Source organism: Oreochromis aureus, linkage group 3 (genome assembly GCF_013358895.1).
Source record: "Oreochromis aureus strain Israel breed Guangdong linkage group 3, ZZ_aureus, whole genome shotgun sequence".
Taxonomy (NCBI): domain Eukaryota; kingdom Metazoa; phylum Chordata; class Actinopteri; order Cichliformes; family Cichlidae; genus Oreochromis; species Oreochromis aureus.
In genome coordinates, this window is record NC_052944.1 from 35,311,501 (window position 1) to 35,322,249 (window position 10,749).

Below are 10,749 nucleotides of genomic sequence, written 5' to 3' on the forward strand. Positions count from 1 at the left end.
AGTTAAAACACTGCAAAAGACTAACTTACATCAAAGCTAAAAAGCCAGTGCTGAAGGAAGTTGACCAAAAGTGGCTTAAATAACATTATATAAGATATTGCACAAATTTAAAGATTAAAATCCCAGGATGTGATGGACTACTGAAAATGACTGAATGCTGAACCAAACCAAGAGTAAAACAGAGTAAAAGTGCAATCCTTTTTGGCTATAACATGTTATGGTCTTAAAGAGGGTTAAAATGTTACTGAATCCACCAGTTGTTTGTAAAGTTGCTGTTCAGTAAACAGGCATACCTACAGAAATACAATCTGATAGCTGATTGTTTCTCATGATTATATTTGGTTAAAGGTTTGCATGGGAACTTTGGTTTTATCTTTTGAACAATATTGGGGTAAATATAGTTAAATCAACAGCTGACTGGGCAATGACACAGCTTTTGTTATTTTACAAAAATTGTATTGGAAGTGCTGCACATATTTTTATGCACATCCCCTACCCTAAAGTTGGTCATCATTCAGTGACCAAGTCTCATCTTAACCCAATAGAGCCGCTTTTGATTCACCAAAGACAAAACTGGAAAGAAAGTAGCCCCAAAACAAGCAGCCATTGCTTGTGGCTTTTGGAAATGCTTGGCAGAGCAGCGGTTAATGGATGTTAGACTTCAGGCACTCATTGACTACAACAGATTTTCATCCAAGTATTAAAAACAATCCTTATATTTAAAATCATGTTAGCTTGTCCAAATTCTTTTTGAGCCTCTAGAAATTGGGTGACTATGTATAAATTTCTGTAATTCCTAAATAGTTAATGCAACACTGGATTAAACCCCTTGATTTAAAGCTAAACATCAGCACTTCAGCCACAACTTGGTTGATTTAAATCCCACTGTGATGGTGTACAAAGGCAAAATTAGAAAAATGGTGTCACTGTCCTAACATGACCTAAGCGTCTCTAAACCTTTTGATTACATTTTTTGTTGTTGTTGTTTTTAAACCTGATGTTGATTCAGGTTTCTATGCATGGTTGTCTCCAAGTAAAGACGTGGGTGTAGCTGAACATCAGTATTTAGTGCCAAAGACAGCCTGAAAAAGGGGGCAGTTAAAAATGGCTTTCCAAAGGTTTGTGTGCTGTTTCTTTGTGATGATCATTGTCTTATGCAAAGGTGAGCAAGAATGGCTGATTTTCTTTAGTCACATATTAAATGTATATATATTATATATAGTATTTATATTGCAATTAAATTATTTTTTATTTTAATTCAACAGTTAATTAAAACATTTCAGTACAGTAACTATGTGCTCACTGGAAGTGTTGAATTCAGTAAATACAAATAATAACAAGTAAGTTGATAGTTAACTGTTGGAGTTTTAGTTTGCTGTTAACACAAATGTTTACTCACTGGTTAATAATTAACATTATCTGGATGATTATTGTTAACTTGCAACTTTCTAAATAAGAAATAATGCACAGTACATATTTAAATATTATTTGGAAAGTTATCATAATGTTGACACTGATGTTTAGAATATTTTATATCAAATTGTAATTTTACATATCGTGTCATCAGTCGACTGTGAAGGCTGTGGATCACATCCTGTTTGTTTTGGTTGTTGCTCAGTTTGGCACCAAAACTAGTTGGTGAGGTTTAGTAAAGGTTCAGTTACAATATGTTCCTTCACACCACATTACACAATGTTGTTTAAGGGTTATTAAGGGTAATAAATGCTGTGGTGAGATTGGCTTAATTGTTGCTACTGCAGGTCTGTCAACAAGATCTAAAAAGAGAAGTGCTGACAAAGTGAATGTTAGCAGTTCTGGAATAAACAATAATTGGAATAAATGTCTGAGTAGTAGGTCGGTCAGTAGGTCCCAGTTAGACAGGGGTTTTTTTGTTTGTTTGTTTGTTTGTTTGTTTGTTTTTGGCACATATTCACAAAAACAAGTCCTCATCTGCAATAAACTGTTTAACATGGATGTCTTTCTGTTAAAATTTTCAGACTGTCATTCACAGCAGCCTAGTAAGTAAACAAATGCAATGTTACACTTTCTTCACATTTCAAGCTTTACAGCAGACAGTACTGTAATAACCTATTTTGTTTCAGTGACAGAAAATGTGCTCTGTCTCTCTTTTAATATTTAATTTATCTATTTAAACTACAGAAGCAAATTATTATCTAGCTTTGACATCTGGCATCGGCCAACATCATTTGTCAACAAAGTAACTGTGGCTAAAACCAGAATTGATCTCTAACAAGAGAAACACTAAAAGAATACAGGATTATGAAAAAATCAGCAGGCACAAGATTTTGAATGTTATTCAATTTGACCGAAGAGAAGAGAAGAGAAGAGAAGAGAAGAGAACCTTTATTAGTCCCGGCGTGGGAAATTTGTTTTGTTACAGCAGTGGACAGTGAAAGTTGCATTAAAATTTTTTTTAAAAAAACCACTGGAATAAGATATCAATAAGATACTGTACACAATAGAGTAGAATAAAATAAAATACTATATACAATTGAATAAAATTGAATTGAATAAAATAGAATACAAATGCTATATACAATATGAGTATAATACAACGATGTCAGAAACGAGTATTGCACTTAATGTTATTGCACATGTGTGGATGTGTGTGTTTGATCAGTTGAAGTCTTTGTTGTACAGTCTGATAGCAGAAGGGAGGAAAGACCTGTGAAATCTCTCCGTCCCAGCAGCCTGCCACTGAAGGAGCTGCTCAGTGCTGTCAGAGTCTCCTGCATGGGGTGGGAGATGTTGTCCAACAGGGATGACAGCTTAGCCACCATTCTCCTGTCACTCACCACCTCCACTGGGCATCCTAGAACAGAGCTGGCCCTTCTGATCAGCCTGTTCAGTCTCTTCCTGTCCCCGGCAGAGATGTTGCCACCCCAGCAGACCACACCATAAAAGATGGCTGAGGCCACCACAGAGTCATAGAAGGTCTTCAGGAGTGGGCCCTTCACTCCAAAAAACCTCAATCTCCGGAGCAGGTACAGCCTGCTCCGCCCTTTCCTGTAGAGGGCGTCTGAGTTATTAGTCCAGTCCAGTTTGTTGTTCAGATGAACACCAAGGTACCTGTAGCTGACCACAGTCTCAATGTCCATAACTTGGATGTTAGAGGAAACTGCCTCACGGACAGTGTTGGGGAGTAACGGAATACATGTACCGCCGTTACGTATTTAGAATACAAAATATGAGTAACTGTATTCCGTTACAGTTACCGTTTAAAAAGGTGGTATTCAGAATACAGTTACTTTGTTGAAATAAATGGATTACACGGCGGTACTTTCCTGTTTCATATTGTCGCGGGTCAGGACTGTTTGGGTTTGTTTGACAGCTACATAATGTTGTTCTAGGCCGCAGCGTTACGGTTGCCATGGTTACAGGGTGACGCGCTCTCTCTCTGCGTGTTTCCTGGGTGAGAGAGCGCTTTTTTGTTGTTGTTGTTGTTGTGCTAAGCTAAAAGGCAGAATGCTACAGGCATGGCCCTAAAGAATGTAGCCTCATGGGCAGTGTAGTCCGTGCCGCAGCTAGAATGGACTACCATACCCGTTATGTGTCTGTGAGCGAGGGAGGGAGAGAAAGGAAAAGTCCGAGCTGTCACGGAGCAAAAACGGGAGCTGGAAGCATGTAAATATAATAATAACCACTGCAGCCAAGTAGAGTGCCTGACGAGCCCATTTGTAAGTAAGCTATTAAGACTCAACTGTACACTGTGTTCGTGTTTTCCTCCGGAAACAATAAGTTCCGTTGGAGAAGCCTTTCAACGCCTCTCTCTGTCTCCCGCAAGCAAAGTTGACCCAGACAACAAAGTAAAGCTATTTTTCGGCTACCAGCCCGACACGGAACCCACCGTATTAGCCAGAGGTCCCTTTACTACTGTTCGGAGCCGCGGACCTTCAGTAACAGTAATAAATCACAGCAATAGTGCATTCACGTAGTTGTAAACAACATGATAATATATTAAGTAATCCAAAGTATTCAGAATACGTTACTCTCATTGAGTAACGTAACGGAATACGTTACAGAATACATTTTGGGGCATGTATTCGGTATTCTGTAATGGAATACATTTTAAAAGTAACCTTCCCAACACTGCTCACGGATGAATCAAATCTGTTAAAGAAATGATTCAGTTCGTTTGCCCACCGCACATCCCCCCCAGCCAGAGAGTTCTGATCTTTGTGGCCCAAGATAGTTCTAAGGCCTCTCCAGATTTCGCCAGTGTTGTTTTGTTGAAGCTGCTTCTCCATCTTCTACCTGTAGCTGTCCTTCCCATTCCTTATCAGTCCCCTCAGCTCTCTCTGCACCCTTTTCAGCTCCTCCTTGTCTCTAGACCTGTGTGTGGTTTTAATGTTGTGGCTGATCAGTGTGTCTTTCTTCTTTTTTTTCCAGCATGTGTTAAAAAGGCTGTAAAAAGCATCACGATCGGTGTACGTCAAACTACAACCCCAGGAATTTCGCCCTGGCTGGCATTTATAACTGTTTTTAAGCAGTTTAAGTGTGGAGGGTCCCTCATCAGTGACCAGTGGGTGCTGACAGCTGCTCAGTGCATATCACCGTGAGTCACTGTTGGACGTTTACACTGTTGGTGATGATGAGGATAATGTTGGATATGACTGCTATTGCCAATCTTTCAAATAACATTGCAAATTAATACTTTTAAAGTTAAATATTAAAAAAAAGAAAATTCTCTAGAGCAAATCAGAATTTAAAATAATTACGGCCAGACAGATGCATTATATTGGAGAGAGTTGTTGCATCAATGTGAGCTGAGCTGAATCAACTTCACTGCCATATGGGCAATTTTAGAGAGGCTACTCCACTGCCCAGTAAGTGGTGAAGAGGGTGATGAGGATTATTCATGGTGGATGGTACTTTAATTGCATTCATGAATACATAGCATTGCTTGCTTAATATGTTAAGTTATGGCCAGGGGCGTAGTTAAAAACATTTAAACTGTGGAAAAAGCAGGAAAATGAAAATGCTATTTATTTCCTTTGTGTGTGTGTGTGTGTGTGTGTGTGTTAAAACAAACATGAACATCACATTCATCACATGAACCTTTTCTCTTTATTTTTATTTTTTGTTTTAAGTCAAGAGATCGGTGACACAGCTGTGTTTCTGGGCGTCCAGAATCTGACAGGTCCATTTCCACCTGTAGTGGGTCTAAGAGTTGATAAAATCATCTGCCATCCTGACTACAGCAACTTGACCCTCAAAAACAACATTTGTCTGCTGAAGCTGTCCACTCCTGTGAATTTCACAGACTACATTCAGCCAATCTGCTTAGCTGCAGAAAACAGCACTTTCTATGCTGGGACTAACACCTGGCTCACTGGCTTTGGTATAACGAGTAAGTTCAAAGATACCAAGTAGCAGAGCAGTCATAGCTTTCTCACTGTAAGGACTCAGGATTCCTTTACAACTCCTTAACTTTGAAATGTCTCTGAAATTAGGTAACCTCACGTTCCCCAACATCCTGCAGGAGGCAAATGTGCCAGTAGTGGGAAACAATGAGTGCCAGTGTTACTATGAAGACTTGACGTTCTCCAGTATTACAGAGAACATGATCTGCACTGGACTCCAAGCTGGAGGGACGAGCTCATGTTATGTAATGTTTTGTTTTTTTAAGTCACTTTACCGTTTTTCTTTCAACTTGTTCATAATTATTGCTGATAAACATGCCAGCTTTGATGAAATGTCCAAGTTTTATTACTATTATCACTAAAAATGTAAAAGAAATCAGAAATGTCATATGTTTCTTCAATACTAAAACTACTTCTATATCACTAATAGTGTCTAATGATAACAATAATACTAATTCATGTTTTTGTCTTTTAAAAATTATTTACATTAGATGCTTTAAAGTCAAGTCATTCTTCCACAGACTGGATGCTGCAGGAACAGGTCAACCTCTAAGAGGTAAACGTCGTTCTTTATCAACTTTATTTGTTTTCACAGGGAGATGGAGGGGGCGCTCATGATCGAAACAGGTTCAGTCTGGATCCAAATTGGAATTGTGAGTTTCAGTGTCGGCTGCGCCCGACCTCTGAGACCCGAAGTCTACACTCGTGTGTCCCAGTACCAGAAATGGATCAGTGACACCATCACCGACACAGAACCAGGCTTTGTCTCCTTCACCTCTACAGGCACTGACAGCGACTTGAGCTTTAATTGTTCAGCATTTGTACCACCTGCCCCTGCCCCTGTCCCTACCACTGCCCCTGCCCCTGTCCCTACCACTGCCCCTGTCCCTGTTCCTAACATTGATGTGTGTGACAGTGTGTTTTGCTGTGGTGAAAATTTGATCCACTTCACTCCCTTCACCTCACTCTGTGTTCTCATTGCATTGCTCCATATGTTTGTTGGAAGCACTAAAATGTAACTCAACCCATGTACTCAAGTACTTTGCGTAAGTACAAACTTACATACTTTAAATCAGAACTCTTCCTTTATGGCAAACAATTAAACAAGGAATATTATATATCTTATACCTAGCTTTGTTTATGGGAAATCCTTATGTCTTTACTTTATTAATGAAAGTATGTCTTTAAAACATTATTATTAAAGCTTTGTGCTGTGTTAACATCCAGGGGCGGATCTAGAGAAATTTTCTTAGGGTGGCATGAGGGTGGCAAAGAAATCAAATGGGGTGGCAAAATCAAGGCTTTTCCCCCAAACACATATGCAGGTGGTTACATATGGTTAAAATGATTCAAATGCAGTAAGTATACATGTTTTTCATATAAATATAGTCTATAACTTAATTATTGTCTGTAGTCCACATAATTACACACTTTAGTTACATAAAACATGTGAGTTTTGATGTTATGTACTGTATAGCCTGTATAATAAATAAATATGTAGCCCAATAAGTATAAAATCCAGAAAGCTACACAACATGGGGCGGTTCATTTACAAACACAAGTCTAACTTAAGTTTCACTGTTTTTTGTTAGAAAACAATCACATTGTTACAGCTTAAATTACACAAAATGTCAGAAATCTGCACTGCCATGAACAACAATTTAAACCTAATTTTTCATGATTTGTTGGATTAACCCACTAAGGTCTGAAATACAACCGGCCATTTTTGACTCCTTTTGAGTTTACGTTTGTATTTCACCCTCAAATTGTTTCATTTCATTTTTCTCCTTGCCTTGTTTGGTATCATTCTTTTCAGCTCAACTGAATTTAGTCGTTTTTTTCACTGACATACTGCATTAGTATTACTGATCTGAAATCACACAAAGAACTTAAAATCCTAGTTGTATTTTTTATTGTAAAGAAAAACCACAGACATGTTGAGTAAATTTTTATAACTTGAAATGCAAATATAAATTGTACATTTTGTAAACATATACAACTATTTATCTAAAAATGCAGCCAATACACCTGCCGTTTTTTTCATTTTGTACAACCATTTAAAAATATTACTAAAACCAAAATGAGAGAACAATCGGGTTTCGCAATGAGATGCCCCACAAATTATGTGTCACAGTAAAAAAAAAAAAAAAAGATGGTCCACCAAAAGACAGATGAGAACAGCACAGGGACAAACCTGCAGGCCTGACAACAGGAGGTGTATCACTCCGCTGGTTTTCTACTTAGTGACAGTGTTTACGTTGCAAATGTGCCTTTGTGACATTCATTAGTGCCCTCACTGACACACAAAACAAAATAACTATACAACAGAACAACTACACAACTTATTTTAATAAACAACACTGTCATATGCAAAACTGGGGTGGCAAGGGATCATTTTAGGGTGACACTTGCCATCCTTCTAGATCCGCCCCCGTTAACATCAAATACATCAACAGTTGAAACAATGAGCAGATTGACAAAAAATATTTTGTGTCCAAATGTTAAAGATGATTTGTTATCCTTTCGTTAAAAAGTTTCTTAATAACTGGTTTAATTTTCAATACTTTCTTAAGTTTTGACTGTGTGTTGAATATTGTGGAGGGGATAATACATTTGCAATTGTCATTAGCAAAAATCATTTTAAAACAATTCCAGGAAGTGAATTGAAGTATTTCGGGTTTTTATTTTTTTTAAATCGTGTTTTGTTATAGAATTTTGTTAATCAAAATGTTTAATAATTAAAACATAAATACAATAAAATAAAAACAATAAAACAATAAAAGCAGCTATGGTGTTTTCTTTAATGAAGCTTTCCAGATTTACAGACACATGTCAACATAACAGAAAAATGCTGCCTTTGGATTGGAGAATCTACATGGTGGAAAATATTTTCTGTGAATAGACTTCTCTTTTTTTATCTCCTGGCTCCCTGTTAAATCCATAATTGAATTCAAAATCCTGCTCCTCACATACAAGGTCTTAAATAATCAGGTGCCATCTTATCTTAATGACCTTGTAGTACCATATCACCCTATTAGAGCACTTCGCTCTCACACTGCAGGCCTACTTGTTGTTCCTAGAGTATTTAAAAGTAGAATGGGAGGGAGAGCCTTCAGTTTTCAGGCCCCTCTTCTGTGGAACCAGCTTCCAGTTTGGATTCGGGAGACAGACACTATCTCTACTTTCAAGATCAGGCTTAAAAATTTTCTTTTTGCTAAAGCAAGTTAGGGCTGGACCAGGTGACCCTGAATCCTCCCTTACTTATGCTGCAGTAGGTGTAGGCTGCTGGGGGAGTGATTCTTCTTCAGTCACCTTTCTCACTCACTGTCTCTGCATTTAATTTTTACATTATAACAACAATAGTTATTCTTAATCTCTCACTCTCCTCCACAGGATGTTTTTGTCCTCTCTTCCTCCCATTACCTCCAGCTGGCAGCAGATGGCTGACACTTCCTGAGCCTGGTACTTCTGGAGTTTTCCTCCTCCTCCTAAAAGGAACTGTCGCCAAAGTGCTTGCTAAAAGGGGGTTGTCTAATTTGGGGGGGTTTCTCTGTATTATGGTAGGGCCTTTGATTCAATAAAATGACTGACAATGCATTGCTTCAAATGGAGAAACTCTTGAGGGACGGCTACTATGAGGAAAAGCAATATAACGTACAATATAAAGTAACTTGAGGTGACGGTTGCTGCAATTTTTGAGCTATATAATAAAACTGAACTGAAGTGAACAGAATTCAATTGAATTGAATGACAGTACAGTCGGCAAAAGACTGAATGAGTATGGTTTGTTTGGAAGCATGCCAGTAGAAAAGAACATGGCAGCACAGCTTAGGTTTGCAAAGCAACATTACTTTTAAATGCCTGCAGTCTGAGAGTGAAGTGCTCTAATGGGGTGATACAGTCTTAGACTTAGAGACTTAGCGCTTTTTATTGTCATTGTGCAGTTTCTTCCAAAGCAAAATTGGGTAGCTGGACCACAAAGCTGCAAAAGTAAGAAGAAGAGAAACCAATATACAATGAGGGGGGGAAAGAAATAATATAAATAAGTAAAATAAAATAAAAGCAATATATATGTATACATATATGTGAGCGAAACTATATACATGGTGTATGTGTAAGAAACATTGAAACAGAAACATTGTGGGTTTGTATACAAGGACAGTTGTATAATGTAATAAATAAATAAGGGTGGAGGGGCTATGGTCATTTAGGGTGGAGATGGTAGTTCTACTGGGACCAAAATATTGCACAGGACCGAAAAATATTGCACATACCAAGGATATTGCACATGAGCCAAAAATATTGCAGAGAACATGGAAAGACTGAGATATTGCACATAGATGATCAACAGCAGTGTCAGAGTGGATGTGTTGGGTAAGTCTGTACACACTCTTAGTTTGCATTAAGAGTTCTGACAGCCCACGGGAAGAAGCTGTTCTTTAGTCTGTTGGTTTTGCACCTGATGGATCTGAGCCTTTTTCCAGAGGGCAAGACTCGAAGATTCCTTGCACTGTTACTGGAGGCCAAGGTAATGAGTAATTATCTGGTTAGATACCTGGTTAGATTTCTAACATTTTTAGGGCTGAGTATAATAATCTCAGTTTTATATGGTATTTAGAAGTAAAAAATTAGAGATCATCCAGGACTTTATATCTTTGAAATATTGCTGCAGTTTAACTAATTGGTGTTTGTTTGCTGACGTAATGGATAGATAAATCTGGGTGTCATCTACATAGCAGTGAAAATGTATACTCAGTCTTGTTGTCGTGGTGTCTGGAAAAAGCGGACTCGAGCGCAGATCTCCTTGCAATGAGACAGTGAATTTATTTACAGAGTGAAACAATGACAATCCAGTGAAATCCCTCAGCCGTGGCTCCCCGTGGTCCATTCACCCAGCTCCCGTGTTCTCCTCTCCACCTCCTGGTGCGAAAGACAAAAAAGGAGTAAACAGCAATCCGAAAGCAAGTTGGAAAGAGCACACGATCAAAACACTACTAACGAGCTTAGTCTAATGATCCAGCACTGACTGAAGCCTGGTCACCGTGTTAAATACACCGGGGTCAGATGGTGGATAATTCACGGCAGCTGGTGAATGTTAATTAATCGGCGGTGTGCCGAAGCGCCGAACGGAGCTACTTCCGGGTCGGCGGACCTGCCTCCGGGGAAGCGCGGCTCCATCAAAATAAACACAAACATAAATGATCAGGTCGCCCAGCAGGGCTGGTCAGACCATGACAGTACCCCCCCCTTGACGGGAGCCTCCCGGCGACCTACCAAACTTGTCCGGGTGCCGACGGCGGAATTCTCTCACCATGCCATCATCAAGAATCGCGGACCGCGGCACCCAAGAGCGCTCTTCCGGACC

The 10,749-nt window shown here is 38.9% G+C and overlaps 1 pseudogene; it reads left to right on the plus strand.

Moving 5' to 3' along the window:
- Positions 1 to 1,078: 1,078 nt before the first annotated feature.
- LOC120439404 lies at positions 1,079 to 6,508 on the plus strand (annotated as a pseudogene).
- Positions 6,509 to 10,749: the final 4,241 nt, after the last annotated feature.